This window comes from Mustela nigripes, chromosome 7 (genome assembly GCF_022355385.1).
Source record: "Mustela nigripes isolate SB6536 chromosome 7, MUSNIG.SB6536, whole genome shotgun sequence".
NCBI lineage: Eukaryota > Metazoa > Chordata > Mammalia > Carnivora > Mustelidae > Mustela > Mustela nigripes.
In genome coordinates, this window is record NC_081563.1 from 111469584 (window position 1) to 111484226 (window position 14643).

A 14643-nucleotide genomic window follows, 5' to 3' on the forward strand; every position below is an offset into this window, starting at 1 on the left:
ATGGTCTCAGGGTCCTGGGATCGAGCCCCGCATGGGGCTCTCTGCTCAGCGGGGAGCCCGCTTCCTCCTCTCTCTCTCTCTGCCTGCCTCTCTGCCTACTTGTGATCTGTCAAATAAATAAATAAAATCTTTAAAAAAAATTTTTACATTTGTAAAATTAATATATTGTACTGGTACAACATAGTTTTAAATTGTATTTTAAAAAGCTTTAAAAAAAAAAAGGTGTTTTTGTCTCAAGTTCCTCTCTTTAGTAGTAATTGCAATGATAATGGAAATTTTTGTCTTTTACCATCCATGAGCCCCAGATCCTGGGCTCCCAGGGAAGCTATCCTTTAACGTTTTACCAAGCTCAAAATGACTGGGTAAAATGTCAGAGCATGAGCCCTATTTCTGCCCCAAGCACATGTTGTACATCTCCTAGAAGAAGAAAAAGATAACCAAAAAATGTCATTGCAAATGTATGGAAAAGAAAAACAAAAGAATCTCTCCTTCTCCCATAACATTAAAGTCATACTAACTTGCACATACTGAAGACATAAGAAAAAGTCTGTAACTTTCTGGAATGTTCTTCCTCATGATGATGTGTAGCTCAGTATGTAAAACAAAACAGAATCTAGAAACCCGTCCTAAATGTTCTTCCCCCAGAGCACTCCCTTCCTTGTGAAGATTGTGTCTCCCAGGCAGCTGTCTCAACTTGGGTTTGAATAAAACTCTCTTTTCTCTCTAAAATGTTTAAAAGGGTTTGTTCCTTTAGTGTAGACAATAACAATGTGTTTTTTTTTTTTTTAAGTTAAAAATCAATGTTCCTGGTTCACAACTCCAACATCACAGAAGGGCGCCTACTCTTGTTCATCCTGGAGCTCCCTGCAGAACCAAGCATATGTGTATATATATTCCAGCACAAATGGGCTCATCCTAGAGGATGCTGGAAGGTCTGAAAAGCACTATCCACTCCATGGGTGAAACCAGGTGAAGCTCCTCCAGCTAGAGCATTACTTTTTGGGTCTTAAAATTGCCTTGGAAATGTGGGAAACTATTGCTTTTCCTTTTAAAAAAAAAAATATTTTATTTACTATTTGACAGAGAGTGACACTGTGAGAGAGGGACACAAGCAGGGGGAGTGGGACAGGGAGAAGCAGGCTTCCCGCTGAGCAGGGAGGCAGATGTGGGGCTGGATCCGAGTACACTGAGTACCCTGGGTCATGACCTGAGCTGAAGGCGGACGCTTAACAACTGAGCCATCCAGGCGCCCCAACCATTGCATTTCCTAAAGCCCAAACCTGGGAAGGTCTGAGAGCTCCTGACCTTGTCAGGAGCCAGGAACAGCTCTGCAGGCAGGGCTCGTGCTGGATGGGGAGGGGCAGGGTCTGAGGGTGCTCTGCAGCCAGAGGGGTCCCTGGAAGGGGGCAGATGTCTGGGGGAGGGGGTGCTCTGCCCACGACCTGCCCATGCCTGTCCCTCAGAGCCAGGTGTTTGAGCGAGGAGGCTCTGCCTCCGAGAATACCTGCAAAAGCAGGGAGGCACGGATATAAGGGCGGGTCGCTTGGTACAGGCAAGAGCGGCATCCAATAGGCTATGGGCACCACCCTTCCCGACCAACTCATTAGCATGTTGGTGTGGAGCTGTTTCCTCTGTGGGCGGACCCAGAGCTGCCAGAAGTTGCAGCGGCGGGGCGGCAAAGGGACTCTGGGAGCGGTCCTGGGCTTGGGTCCTGGCTTGGTGAGTTCGGGCTGTGCGCTGTGTGGGGCTCCAGCGGGGTAGGGTCCTTGAAGGGTACCTGAAGCGAGTTCATCGTGGGTACTCAGATGGGTTTTCTTTTTCCCTTGAAAGTCTCAACTGCCCGATGTCCATCAGCTGGCCCTGTCCCCCACATCCTTGAACTCCAGCGCGCCAGCTCACCAAGCTTTTGTAGGATGGGTTGTGGACATTTCAGGGTTTCCTGCATCCCCAGGAAGAGTGCATGTAAAGACAGCACACAGTCCCTAACTTCAGTGGGGTGCCACCTGTCCCCTGACACAGCGCAAGTAATGGACCTTGAGCAGCACCCCGAGTTCAGCAGGGTGTCCCCTGTTCCCCACCCCCCACAGGTGTGGTACTAACAAGCCCCAGAACAGTTCCCCAGCTTCAGAATTTTGCGTCCTGTCCACGGGGTTGGTGGTAATGGGCTGTCAGGGTTGTGCAGGGGGGTCCTCCAGGTTCCTGCCCTTCCCGGCACAGGTGTGGTGCTAACGAGCCCCAGAGCCATCCCCCAGTTTCAGCATTGTCCAAGTTCCCAGGGAATGATGGTAATGGGCTGTCAGGATCCTGCAGAAGCATCCACCAGGTGGGGGCCTGGAAGCTGGAGGAAACCAGACCCCACTCAAGTTGCATGAGGAACAGGTGAGTTGAGGTGCTCAATTGGAAGGATGATTTCATTCTTCCAAGAAAGACAAAGTAATTTGTCTACCTTAGAATATTGATAATTACTACTTAAGAAACAAGTATGTGTTTCCAAAAAGAAAAAAAAAAGAGGAAAGAAAAAAAAAAGAAAAGTATGTGTTTTCTCTTCTCCCAGGAACAGAAGCAGGTGCGCCAGCGTTAGGTCAGAGGAGCCTTCTCATCCCCACCTGCCAACACTTCTCTGATTTGGCTCCATGAGACCCAAAGTTTTGAACAACAGCATCTGAGTCAGTCACGCAGCTCATCACAGGACGTCAGCGTTCTGAGAAAGCCGCAGGTACATTGGGCACAATGTCACTTACATGTCAGGACTGGAGGTAAAACTTCTTTTTAACCCAAAACCTCCTGGACTTTTCTCTCTTCTCTAGTTGAGCCATGAAGTAAGACTGGAGTAGCTGTCCACATTCTGGATTTGGTGCGAGAGTTCCTTAGTTTCCCTGCAGGTAGAATATCACAGGGAAAACCTGCATTCAGTACTTTTTTTTTTTTTCCACGTGGAATGTCCATGAGAGCCTCTGGTGTCTGTCTTTCTGTTTCTGAGTTACTTAGCATAATGCTCCCAAGGTCAGTGTTTCCATGTCTGGTTACTGTGAATAATGCTGCCGTGAACATGGGAGTGCATCTCTCTTTTGGGGGGCATGTTTTTGTGTTCACCAAAGAAATACTCAGAAGAGCAAATATCGGGTCATGTGGTAGCTGTATTAATTTTTCCCAGAATCTCCACAGCATTTGTCACAGTGGCTGCACCAATTTCCATTCCCACCAGCAGTGCACAGGGTCCCCTGGTGTACACACCCTTGGCCACACGTGGTGTCTGTCTCTGGGACGATTGCCCTTCCCACAGTTGTGAGCTGATAGCTCATTCCGGTTTTGACTTCTGTTTCCCTGAGGACAATTAGTGATGTTCAACAACTTTCTCTGTGTCTGTAGGTCACCTGTCTGCCGTCTTTGGAAAGTAGCTATTCACATATTCTCCCCAGTTTTTACATTTTTGTTTGGATTTGAAGGAGTGTTTTACGTATTTTGGATATTAGCCTCTTCTCACACTTACAGTTTGCAGATATCTTTTCTCATTGGGGGGGTTGCCTTTTCAGAGTTTGATGGTCCCTTTTGTCATGCAGAAATTTCAGCTTGATGTCCTTCCACTTGTTTATTTTTGCTTTTGTTGCCTTTGCTTTTGGTGTCTGATGTAAAAGTCTCTTCGCCAAAACCAGTATGAAGAAACTTACTACCTTTTTTTTCTTCTTGGAGGTTTATGGATTCAGTTCGACCATTCATGACTTGTATGTGTGGTGTAAGAGAGTGATGTAGTCACATTCTTCTGCACTTAGTGTCCAGTTTTCCCAGTACCGTTCACTGAAGAGACAGTCCTGTCCCCATTGTATATTTTCTGCTGCTGGGTCTTAAGTTAAGACCATACATGTGTGGGTTAGCTTCTGAGGTTTCTCTTTTTTCTTCTCTTCTTTCTCTTCTCTTTTCTTTTTTTCTTCTTTCTTTGCTTCCTCCCATCTGTCCTTCCTTCTTTCTTGTCTTACAGCTCATTTGTTGGGAAAATATTTTTCCTGTCAGAATATAGGCAGTGTGGACTTCATTGGCGACGTCTTCATACTCTTTGTTAGGACATTTCTCCTAAATCTGTGTTCTTGTAAATGAGTAGCTGATCAATAGCTTTGAACAGGTTGAACATTTGGGCAGAAGTACTTAAGCAGTATTCTGTTCTTCCTTCAAACACCAGATTGTGTCTGATTGTCTTCTTTTGTGATGCTCTCAGTTGTCATGATGGATTTCTATATTTTGTTTTCTGTGGTACGTTTATTAAAACGAATTTAATTTTTCTTAAAAGTGCGGATTCTAAATCATCTGTATTTTATAATATATATTTATATAAAATAGCATGTTTAAAGAAATGCATTTATTGGGGCTCCTGGGTGGCTCAGGGGTTAAAGCCTCTGCCTTTGGCTCAGGTCATGATCCCAGGCTCCTGGGATGGAGCCCTGCATGGGGCTCTCTGCTCGGCAGGGAGCCTGCTTCCCCCTCTCTCTCTGCCCACTTGTGATCTGTCAAATAAACAAATAAAATCTTTTAAAAAATGCATTTATTGGAAGCCACTGTTGGAACAGGACATAAATATTATTAACTCCCATTCAGAGTTAATAATTCTATCAGAGCTAAGTGTAAGTATGCCTTTAATATATGAATGAATAAACTTTGCCAAAAGTACTATGATTATTAGTTTCTGAGATTTCTATTCCATTGACCTGTGTGTCTGTTTTTATGCCAGTCCCATACTGTTTTGATGTCAACAGCTTTGTACTCTAGCTTAAAATTGGAGTGTGCTGACTCCTGGTCACTTAGTCGCTTGTTTGCTTGATTGCTTTTTTATCAATGAGATTATTTACTTATATATTTTTACTTAGTTTACATTTGTATTCTACATGTTTTTCTGTCACTTTTTTATTATGATCATGAAATGTGTTATTTGTTTCATGCACAAAGGTTTGTGATCCTTCTGTTGTACACACCACACAGTACTCACCGCAGCACATCCCTCCCCATGACCATCACCAGCCACCCCAATACCCCACCCCCTCCCCATCAGAATCCCTATTTCCTGAGTTTAAGTGTTTCTTTTCTTTTTTTTTTTTTTTAAAGATTTTATTTATTTATTTGACAGAGAGCGATCACAAGTAGGCAGAGAGGCAGGCAGAGAGAGAGGGAAGCAGGCTCCCTGCGGAGCAGAGAGCCCGATGCGGGACTCGATCCCAGGACCCTGAGATCATGACCTGAGCCGAAGGCAGCGGCTTAACCCACTGAGCCACCCAGGCGCCCAGTTTAAGTGTTTCTTAGGCTCTGTCTCCCTCTGTGGTTTCATCTTGCTTCCTTTTTCCTCTCTTCCCCTTGATCCTCTGTCTCACTTTTTAAATTCCACATATCATCAATGAAATAAGGGGGCCAATGATAGTGGTGGAGGCCTTAGGGGGACATGCAGGTTTTTCCAGCTCTGAGGGTTTTGCACAGTTCCAAAAGGCATGGTTTCCTTCTGGGGGGGCAGGCAGAGTCCTGCAGTGTGACTCAGGGCTCCCCAATCTGTAGGCCTTGGGGACCAGGACTCTGGGTTAGAATGAGAGCCAAGGGTCATGGCTGGTCTGATCTGCCAGAGCTGAGGCGAGCTTCCCACATGGCTGAGTTGAGGGTGGGGTTCAGGATGAGTTGAGGCTGCGGGTTTGTGTCCGAGAGTACACCGAATGTGGGGGCGACCTCAGGTGGGCATGCAGGTTTCCCCGATCTGCGGGTTTTATGCAGCTCCAAATGGTTTCCTTCTGGGGAGCAGGCAGAGTCCTGTAGTGTGGCTCAGGGATCCTGAATATGGAGGACTTGGGGGCCAGGACTCTGGGACTGAAGCCTAAAACCCAACCTAGGGCTAAGGTTAGGGCTTAGGGGAATCCACTGGTGCTGAGGTGAGCTCCCAGTGGGCTGAGTTGAGGGCGGGGCTCAGACTGAATGTCAGGTTGCAGGTTTTTGCGGGGAGAGGGGGGCCTCAGGTGGGTGTGCAGGTTTCACCCACTCTGAGGGTTGTTTGCAGCTCCAAATGGAACAGTTGCCTCCTGGATTCCAGGCAGAGTCCTGGGGTGTGGCTCAGGAGTCCCAGTCTGGAGAGCTCTGGGGTTAGGGTTAGGGCCTAGGGACATGGCAGGCCTGATCTGCCAGTGCGGAGGCAGGATCTTTGGGAGGCTGAGTTGAGGACCGGGGTCAGGTGGTTCATCAGCCTCTGGGTTTTGTGGCCAGGAGAAGCTGACAGAGGTTCAGGGAATGTCAGGGAGGCATGCAGGTTTCTCCTGGTCTGAGGGTTCTGCGTGACTTCGAATGGCACGGTGTCCTCCTGGGCAGCAGGCAGACTCCTGGAGTATGGCTCCAGGGTCCCCAATCTGGAGGGCTCAGGGACAGGCCCCTGGGGATGGAAGACTGAAAACCCAGCCAAGGGTTAGTTTGAGGACCTAGGCATGGTTTCCTCCTGGGTGGCAGGTGGAGTCCTGCATTATGGCTCAGGGGTCCTCAACCTGGAGGGCTTAGGGTGGCCAGGCCTCTGGGAATGGAAGTCTGAAAAACCAACCTAGACCTAGGGTTAAGGCCTAGGGACATGGGAGGCCCCATCTGCCAGCACCGAGACAGTAACGCCTTGGGGCTGAGTGGAGGGTGGGGTCAGATGGGGCATTAGGCTGCAGGTTTTTGGCCAGGGGGCCGCTGACAGTGGCAGTGGTTTCAGGGGTGCATGCAGGTTTCTCCCACTCTGAAGGTACTGTAGAGCTCCAAAAGGCATGGTTTCCATCAGGGTGGGGGGCAGGTAGACTCCTGGGGTGTGGCTCAGAGGTCCCCAATCTGGAGGGCTTGGGGGCCAGGCCTCTGGGAACGGAAGCCTGGGAACCCAACCCCGGGTTAGGGTTCAGGCCTAGGGGCCTAGCAGGGACCAACTCCCAGTGCTGAGGCTGGCTCCCTGGGGTGCTGAGTAGAGAGGGGGTTTGGCTGGCATTTAGAGGCGACCTGGGCCACACCTGCACATGGTGTTTAGAGTGCTTTCTCGAAGGCTTCAGGGGACACCATGCGAGACCCCAGGCCAGGCCCAGGCGGCTCCCCCAAAGGCCCCCGCTGCCAGAAGCGAGTTTGCCAGGGCTTCTGGCCAATTCTCACAAGATTTCTGCCCAAACTGACATGGATTTGGGCAGAAAGCTCGTGAGAATTGGCCAGCATTGGGCGGTGATTCAGGCTGCCCGCCCGTGCTGTGCTGGGAGTGCGTACTCACTAGGTGCCTGTTGAGGTCCTGTGGGACTTCGAGGCATGATCACGTGGCTCCAGACAGCCCCCGCAGAGGAGAGCTCCCTGGGGACGGGTTTCAGGGAGGGGGTGAGACTGAGCATCAGGCTCCTGGTTTTTGGCACGTGGGCGCTGAAGCTGAGTGTGGCCTGAGGGGGTCATGCAGGTCTCTCTCGCTCTGAGTTTCTCGGAGCTCCCGATGGCACTCTTTCCTCCTAGGTGGCAGGCGGACTCCTGGGGTGTGGCTCAGGTTTCCCCAATCTGGAGGGTATGGGGGCCAGGCCTCTGGAGACTGAAGTCTGAAATTCCAAACTAAACTTATCATTAGGGCATCGGGGCATGGCAGGCCCGCTCTGCCGGCACTGAGGCAGGATCCCTGGGCATCTGAGTTGAGGTCAGGGGTGTTGCAGTGTGTCAGGCTCCAGGTTGGTGGCTGGGATGGGCCGCCGAGTTTGGGGGTGGCTTCAGGGAGGCACGCAGGTTTCTTCTGGTCTGAGGGTTCTGCACAGCTCCAAATGGCAGTTTCCATGTGATGGTAGGCAGACTCCTGGGGTGTGGCTTTGGGGTCCCCAAACTGGAGGGCTTGGTGGACAGGTCCCTGGGGACAGAAGCCTGAAAACCCAACTTAGGGTTTGGGTTAGGGTCTAGGATCATAGCAGGCCCGATATGCCAGTGCTGAGACCAGCACCCCAGGGGGCTGAATAGAGGGAGGTTTTGGCCATGTGTGCACCTGACTTTTAGAGTGCTTTCTTGTACGGTTCGGGGTGTGACCACTCAGGACCTCAGGCCAGGCCCAGTTGGCTCCCCTGAAGCCTGTGCAGCCAGAAGGGAGCTCGCTGGGGTTTTCCAGCCAATTCTCACGAGCTTTCTGTCCAAATCAATATTGATTTGTACAGCAATTCAGGCCACACTCACATCTGCTGTTGAGAGTGCTTTCTGGCTAGGTGTGTGTTGTAACCACGGGAATTCGGGCCAGGGACACCTAGTTTCATGAGTGGTGAAGTCAGAAGGAGAGTGTTTGGGAATTCTTCTGGATAGAGGCATGCTGGTGGCTTCAAGAAGCTTGTCAGGAACCCTGGGGTGAATTTCTTGCCTGATGCTGGGTGAGTCAGATTATCCCACAGGTTTTCCATTTCCTCCTCAGGAAATTGCTGGCAGGTAATGTTCTGCTTAAAACAGAACCCACCTGCACTGTCGGTGGGCATATGGGCTGTTGCAGCCACTGTGGAAAAGAGTATGGCGGTTCCTCCAAAAGCTAAAAAAACTGAACAATCCTAGGATCCAGAAATTGCACTCCTAGGTATTGCCCCAAAGGACACAAAAATGCATATTCGATAGGGTACAAGCACCATGATGTTTATAGCAGCATTATCAACAACAGCAGAAGTATGGAGGGACTCCCAATGTCCATTCGCTGAAGAATGGAGAAAGAAGATGTGGGTGATCTGCATCTCTACCTCTGGCTCTATCTCTACACAATGGAATAGGACCCAGCTTCAAAAAGAATGAAATCTTACCATCTGCTGGATGTGGATGGATCTAGAGTGGATTAAGCTCCACAAAATCAGTAGGATAAGACCAACACCCTATGACTTGACGCCTATGGAATTTTCAGAAAGAAAACAGATGAACATAGTAAGGGGAGACAGATAGGCCAATGAAGAAACAGACTCCACCTTAGAGCGCAAACAGAGGGTTGCTAGAGGGAAGGGGTTGGGGGGATGGGCTCAGTGGGCGATGGCTATTAGGGAGGGCACTTGTTGTGATGAGCTCTGGGTGTACTTGCAGGTGAGGAATCACAAAATCCTACCCCTGAATCAAAGGAATTAACACCGCATGGAAATGAATTGGGATTGAAGTCAATGAAGAAAAGACCCTATTCTGCTTCGTGAAGAGTGAGGTAAAAATGGAGTGACTTTCGCTCTCCTATTCTGTAGATGATCATTTTCAAGCACACTGTGATAGAATACACTAGTTTCTTATTGCATAAGGAGCCCTCAGAAAGCTGCCATGAAAGATTCAGATCTCAGAGCACGTTGATGTTCCATTGATATGTTCCTTCCAGTTTGCCCAGGTACAAAAGTAAGTGAAGAGAAATAGGACAGAAGAGGAAAGGAGGTGTTAAGCAGTCAGTAGGTAGCCTTCCCCCTTTCTCATGGAAGCCCTGGGCCAGTGTAAATTTAGAAGAAGGAGGTCGGGGAGGGGGGGATCCCAGAGCTTTGTGGCAGATGAGTTCCTTGTCTGCCTAGAGCTGACAGGGGTCCCTGAGGAGAGCTGAGCTAGGGGTATGGCAGGCCCAACTGCTGGTCTGGAGGTGGGTTCCCCGAGGGGCTGAGTTGAGGATGGGGGTCAGGCGGCACATCAGGCTCCGGGTTTGTAGCCGGGGGCTGCAGAACGTGGGGGAGTCCTCATGAGGGCATGCAGGTTTCTCCAGCTCTGAGGGTTCTGCGCAGCTCCAAACGGACTGGTTTCCTGCTGGATGGCAGGTGGACTCCTACAGTATGCTCCAAGGTTCCAAATATATAGGGCTTGGGGGACAGGCCTCTGTGGAAGGAGCCTGAAAACACAACTTAGGGTTAGGGTTATAGTCTTAGGGCATGGCAGGCCCAATCTGCTGGCGCTGAGGCAGGCTCTCCTCAGGGTTGAGTTGAGGGAATGTGTCCAGCAGTGCGGTAGAATCGGGGTCTCTGGCCAGGGGGACTGCTGATGGTGGGGGTGGCTTTAGAGGGGCATGCAGGTTTCTCCTTCTCTGAGAGAACTGTGGAGCTGCAAACAGCACATTTCCCCCCTGCATGGAGGTCAGATTCCTGGGTTGTCACAGAGAGATCCTTAATCTGGGGGGTTTGGGGGTCAAGCCTCTTGGGATGGAAGCCTGAAAACCCCACCTAGGGTTAGGGTTAGGGCCTAGGGCCATTGCAGGCCCTATTTGCCAGCTCTGAGGCAGGCTTCCCTCAGGGCTGAGTTGAGGGCATATGTCCGGTGTCGCAAGAATCCAGCTTTATGGCCAGGGGGGCCGCCGATGGTGGGGGTGGCTTTAGGGAGGTATGCAGGTTTCTGCCCATCTGAGGGTGCTGCGCAGCTCCGAAGCTCAAGGTTTCCTCCCATGTGGTGGGTGGAGTCAGGGTGTTCACTCAGGGGTCCTTAATCCGGGGGGCTTGGGGGCCAGGTCCCTTGGAATGGAGGCATGAAAACACATATCAGGGTTAGAGTTAGAGACTGGGGGCATTGCAGGCCTAATCTGAGGCAGGATCCCCCTGGGCCTGAATTTAGGACATACATCGGGCAACCCGGCAGAATCAGGGTTTGTGGCTGGAGGGCCGCCGATGGTAGGGGTGGCTTTAGGGGAGCATGCAGGTTTCTCCCACTCTGAGGGTTTGGTGCAGCTCCAAACAGCACGGTTTCCTTCCACGGGGTGGGTGGAATCCTGGGGTGTTGCTCAGGAGTCCTTAGTCTGGGGGGTTTGGGGATTAGCCTCTTGGGATGGAAGCCAGAAAACCAAAACTAGGGTTAGGGTTTGGGCCTAGGGGCATGGTAGGCCCGATCTGCTGGTGCTGAGGCAGTCACCTCAGGGGGCTGAGTAGCGGGAGGCCTTGGCCTCGAATGCGCCCGGCTCCTAGAGGGCTTTCTTGCAGGGTTTGGGCTTTGACCACTCGGGACACCGGGCCAGGCCTAGGCGGCAGCCCTGCCAGCCCGCGCCACCAGAAACGAGTTCGCCAGGGGTTCTCCAGCCAATTCTCACGAGCTTTGTGCCCAAATCAATACTGATTTGGGCAGAAAGCTCGTGAGAATTGGCCGGCATTGGGCGGCAATTCAGGCCACGCTGGCGTCTGTGGTCTAGAGTGCTTTCTTGCTAGGTGCCTGTCACGGCCATCCAGGACCACAGGCCAGGCCGACGCGGCTCCCATGAGGCCCCCTGCGCAGGGGAGAATTCCAGGGGCAGAGTTGAGGGAGGAGGTCCGGCTGAGCATCAGCCTCTGTGTTTGCAGCCTGGTGGGGGACCAAAAGTGGGGGTGGCCTCAGGGGGGACATGTGGGTTTCTCCCACTCTGGGGGTTTTGCGCAGCTCCAAACGGCATGGTTTCCTCCTGGGTGGCAGCAGGAGTCCTGGGGTGTGGCTCAAGGGTCCCCAACGTGGAGGGTTTGGGGGCCAGGTCTCTGGGGATGGAAGACTGAAAACCCAACCTAGGGTTAGGGTTAGGGTCTAGGAACATGGCAGGCCTTATCTGCTGCTAAGGTGGGATCCTCAGGGGGCTGAGTCGAGGACGGAGGTCAGGTGCGTGTCAGGCTCTGGGTTTTGTGGGGTGCGGGGAAGGTGACCGCTGAAGGTGGGTGTGGCCTCAGGGAGGCATGCGGGTTTCTCCCAATCTGAGGGTTCTGTGCAGCTCCGAATGGCACGGATTCCTCCTGGGTGGCAGGCAGACTCCTGGTGTTTTGCTCAGAGGTCCCCAATTTGGCGATGCAGTGCCCCAGTGGCTTTAGATCTGTTGAGGCGTTGTGAGCTGCATTAGGAGACGCTGGCAGGCCCGGCAGTGCCAGTTCACACCACTGGAGGGAGTGGTGAGCCCTGGTGCAAGAGTCCCTGGAAGGCATGGCAATGCTGCTTGCCACCACTGGAGGCAGTGGCGAGCTGCAGTGGGAAACGCTCCTTACGAGGAGTCCGTGCAGCCTCTTGACTCTGAGGGCAGTGGTGAGATGCTGGGTGAGAGACCCTGAAAGGTGAGGCACTGCGGTTTGTTTTTACGAGAGGGAGTGGTGAGCTGTATAGTCTGTTTCCCCAGGCTCAAGAGTGGTGGTAACAGGCCCAGAAGCCGGGCCCCCACTCAGCATTGTGGCCCGTTTCCCCAGGTTTGCAGGTAACATGCTGTCAGAATGGTTCAGGAGAGCCCTCCCAGTGGGGGTCTGGTGGGGGAGGTGGAAACCAAACCTGGATGGCTCAGTGGACAGGGCCCTGGGGACAGAGACTGAAAACCCAACTGAGGGTTAGGGCGAGGGCCTAGAGGCACTGCAGGCCCGATCTGCCAGCCCTGGGGTGAGCACCTCAGTGGACTGAGTAGAAGGCGTTCTTGGCGGTGCATGCGCCTGGCTCATAGAGGGCTTTCTTGCGGGGTTTGAGCCGTGACCACTCGGGACCCCAGGCCAGGTGTAGGTGGCAGCCCTGCGGGCCTGTGCTGCCAAAAGCATGTTCGCCAGGGGTTTTCTGGCCATTTCTCACAAGCATACTGACCAAATCCATATCGATTTGGGAAGAAAGCTCGTGAGAATTGGCCAGCATTGGGGGGTGATTCTGGCCATGCACATGCCCCGTGTTTGGATTGCTTTCTCTCCAGTTGTGTGTTGTGGTCGTTATCAGTTTGAACTATGGATAGCTCGTGAGAATTGGTCGGGAACTCATGAGAATTGACCAGAACACTTGGTGAACTCTGTCCCAGCGACAGGGACCCTCACGGGTGCCATCAGGCCCTGCCTGTGTTCCCAAGTGGTCACAACCTGAATCGTGTAAGAAAGTGCTCTAAATGTCAGGCCCGCATACAGACCACATTGCTCAGAACACGGGTAAACCCCATACTCTCATCAGCCCCCCAGAGAGCATGCCTCAGCACCGCAAATTCGGGCTTGCCATTCCTGTAGGTTCTAAAGCTTGCCCTACTTGCATTTTCAGACTTCCTTCCCATAGGTTGAGCTCCCAAGCCCTCCAGATTGGGGACCCCTGCACCACACACCATTATTCTGCCTGCCACCCAGAAGGAAACCATTCCAATTAGAATAGCACAAACCCTCAGAGCAGGAGAAACCTGCATGGCCCCCTTAGGCCACCCCCAATTAGCTGCCACCATGGACACAGACTCGCAGCATGACACTCACCTGACACCCACCCACAACTCAGCCCCCTGGGGACCTCACCTCTGCGTGGGCAGATCGGGCCCTAATTCTAACCCTTGGTTGGTTTTCAGGCTTCCCTCCCCAGAGGTCTGGCCCCAAGTACTCCAGATTAAGGACCCCTGAACCACACTGCAGGAGTCTGTGTGCCCCCCAGGGCCCTCCTGGACACAAAACCACAGTCTGTGATACCTGCCATCACCTCAGCCCATTTGGCCTCTTTCCCCAGAGGCCAAGCCCACAAGCCCTCCAGACTAAGAACCCCTGAGCTACACCACAGGACTCTGCCTGCTTCCCAGAAGGAAACTGTTCTATATGGAGTTGCATAAAACCCTCAGAGTTGGAGAAACCTTTATGTTGCTCTCAGGCCACCCTGACTTTTGGAGGCCCCTGGATACAACCCACAGGGTGCCACTCAGACTGACCCCCACCCTAAACTCAGGTTCCTGGGAGCTCGTCTCAGTGCCTGCAGATCAGGTATGCCATGCCCCTAGGCCCTAACACTTACCCTAGGTTGCGTTTTCAGGCTACCATCCCCAGAGGCCTGGTTCCAAGCCCTCCAGATTGGGGACTGCTGAGCCACACCACAGGACTCTGCCTGCCCCGCAGAAGGAAACCATGCCATTTGTTGCTGTGGAAAACCTGCAGAGTGTGAGACACCTCCGCGCCACCCTGAGGCCATCCCCCCACATTCAGCCACCCCGGTGGACACAAACTCACAGCCTGACACACATCCTGACCCACGCCCTCAACTCTGCCACCCAGGAAGCTGGCCTCAGCTCTGGCAGATAAGGCCAGCCAGGCCCCTTGGTCCTAATTCTAACCCAGAGTCCTGGCTCCCAAGCCTTCCAGACTGGGGACCCCCTGAGACAAACCACAGGACTCCACCTGACCCCCAGAAGGAAACCATGCCATTTGGAGCTGGAAAAACCTGCACACAGCCTTAAGACATCCGCCAGCATCAGCAGCCCCCCTTATTTCATAGATAATATGTGAAATTTAAGAAATAAGACCGAGGATCATAGAGGAAGAGAGGGAAGAAGGAAGCAGGATTAAACCAGAGAGGGAGACAAAGCATAAGAGACACGTAAACTCAGGAAACAAACAGGGATTCTGAGGGGGACAGGTATGGAGCAATGAGGTTGCCATGATGTCATGGGAAGGGTATGTGCTGTGGTGAGTACTAACTGTGTGGTGTGTAAAACAGAAGGATCACAAACCTGTACCCTTGAAACAAGTAACACATTATATGATCAATTAAAAAAGGAAGTGAAAGAAAAACATGTAGAATACAAATGTAAAGTAAAAATAAATAAATAAATAACCTCACTGATAAAAAAAGCAATCACGCCAACAAGTGACTAAGTGACCAGGAGTCAGCACACTCCCAATTTCAAGCTAGATTACAAAGCTGTTGTCATAAAAACAGTATGGGACTGGCATAAAAACAGACACACAGGTCAGTGGAACACACTAGAAAGCTTGGAAACTGATCAATAGAATTCTTAACACTGAATGG

General features: G+C 51.7%; 1 long non-coding RNA gene across 2 annotated transcripts; it reads left to right on the forward strand.

Annotated features, from left to right (window-relative positions):
* The first annotated feature begins 1668 nt into the window (after window positions 1–1668).
* LOC132022684 (uncharacterized) lies at window positions 1669–14006 on the forward strand. Of its 2 annotated transcripts, none has more exons than XR_009405672.1 (5): window positions 1669–1719; window positions 2218–2379; window positions 2555–2716; window positions 9037–9148; window positions 13651–14006. It is a non-coding gene; the product is annotated as an uncharacterized LOC132022684 (long non-coding RNA). The 2 variants fall into 2 exon arrangements; XR_009405673.1 differs by having other exon boundaries at window positions 1674–1719; window positions 2277–2379.
* Window positions 14007–14643: the final 637 nt, after the last annotated feature.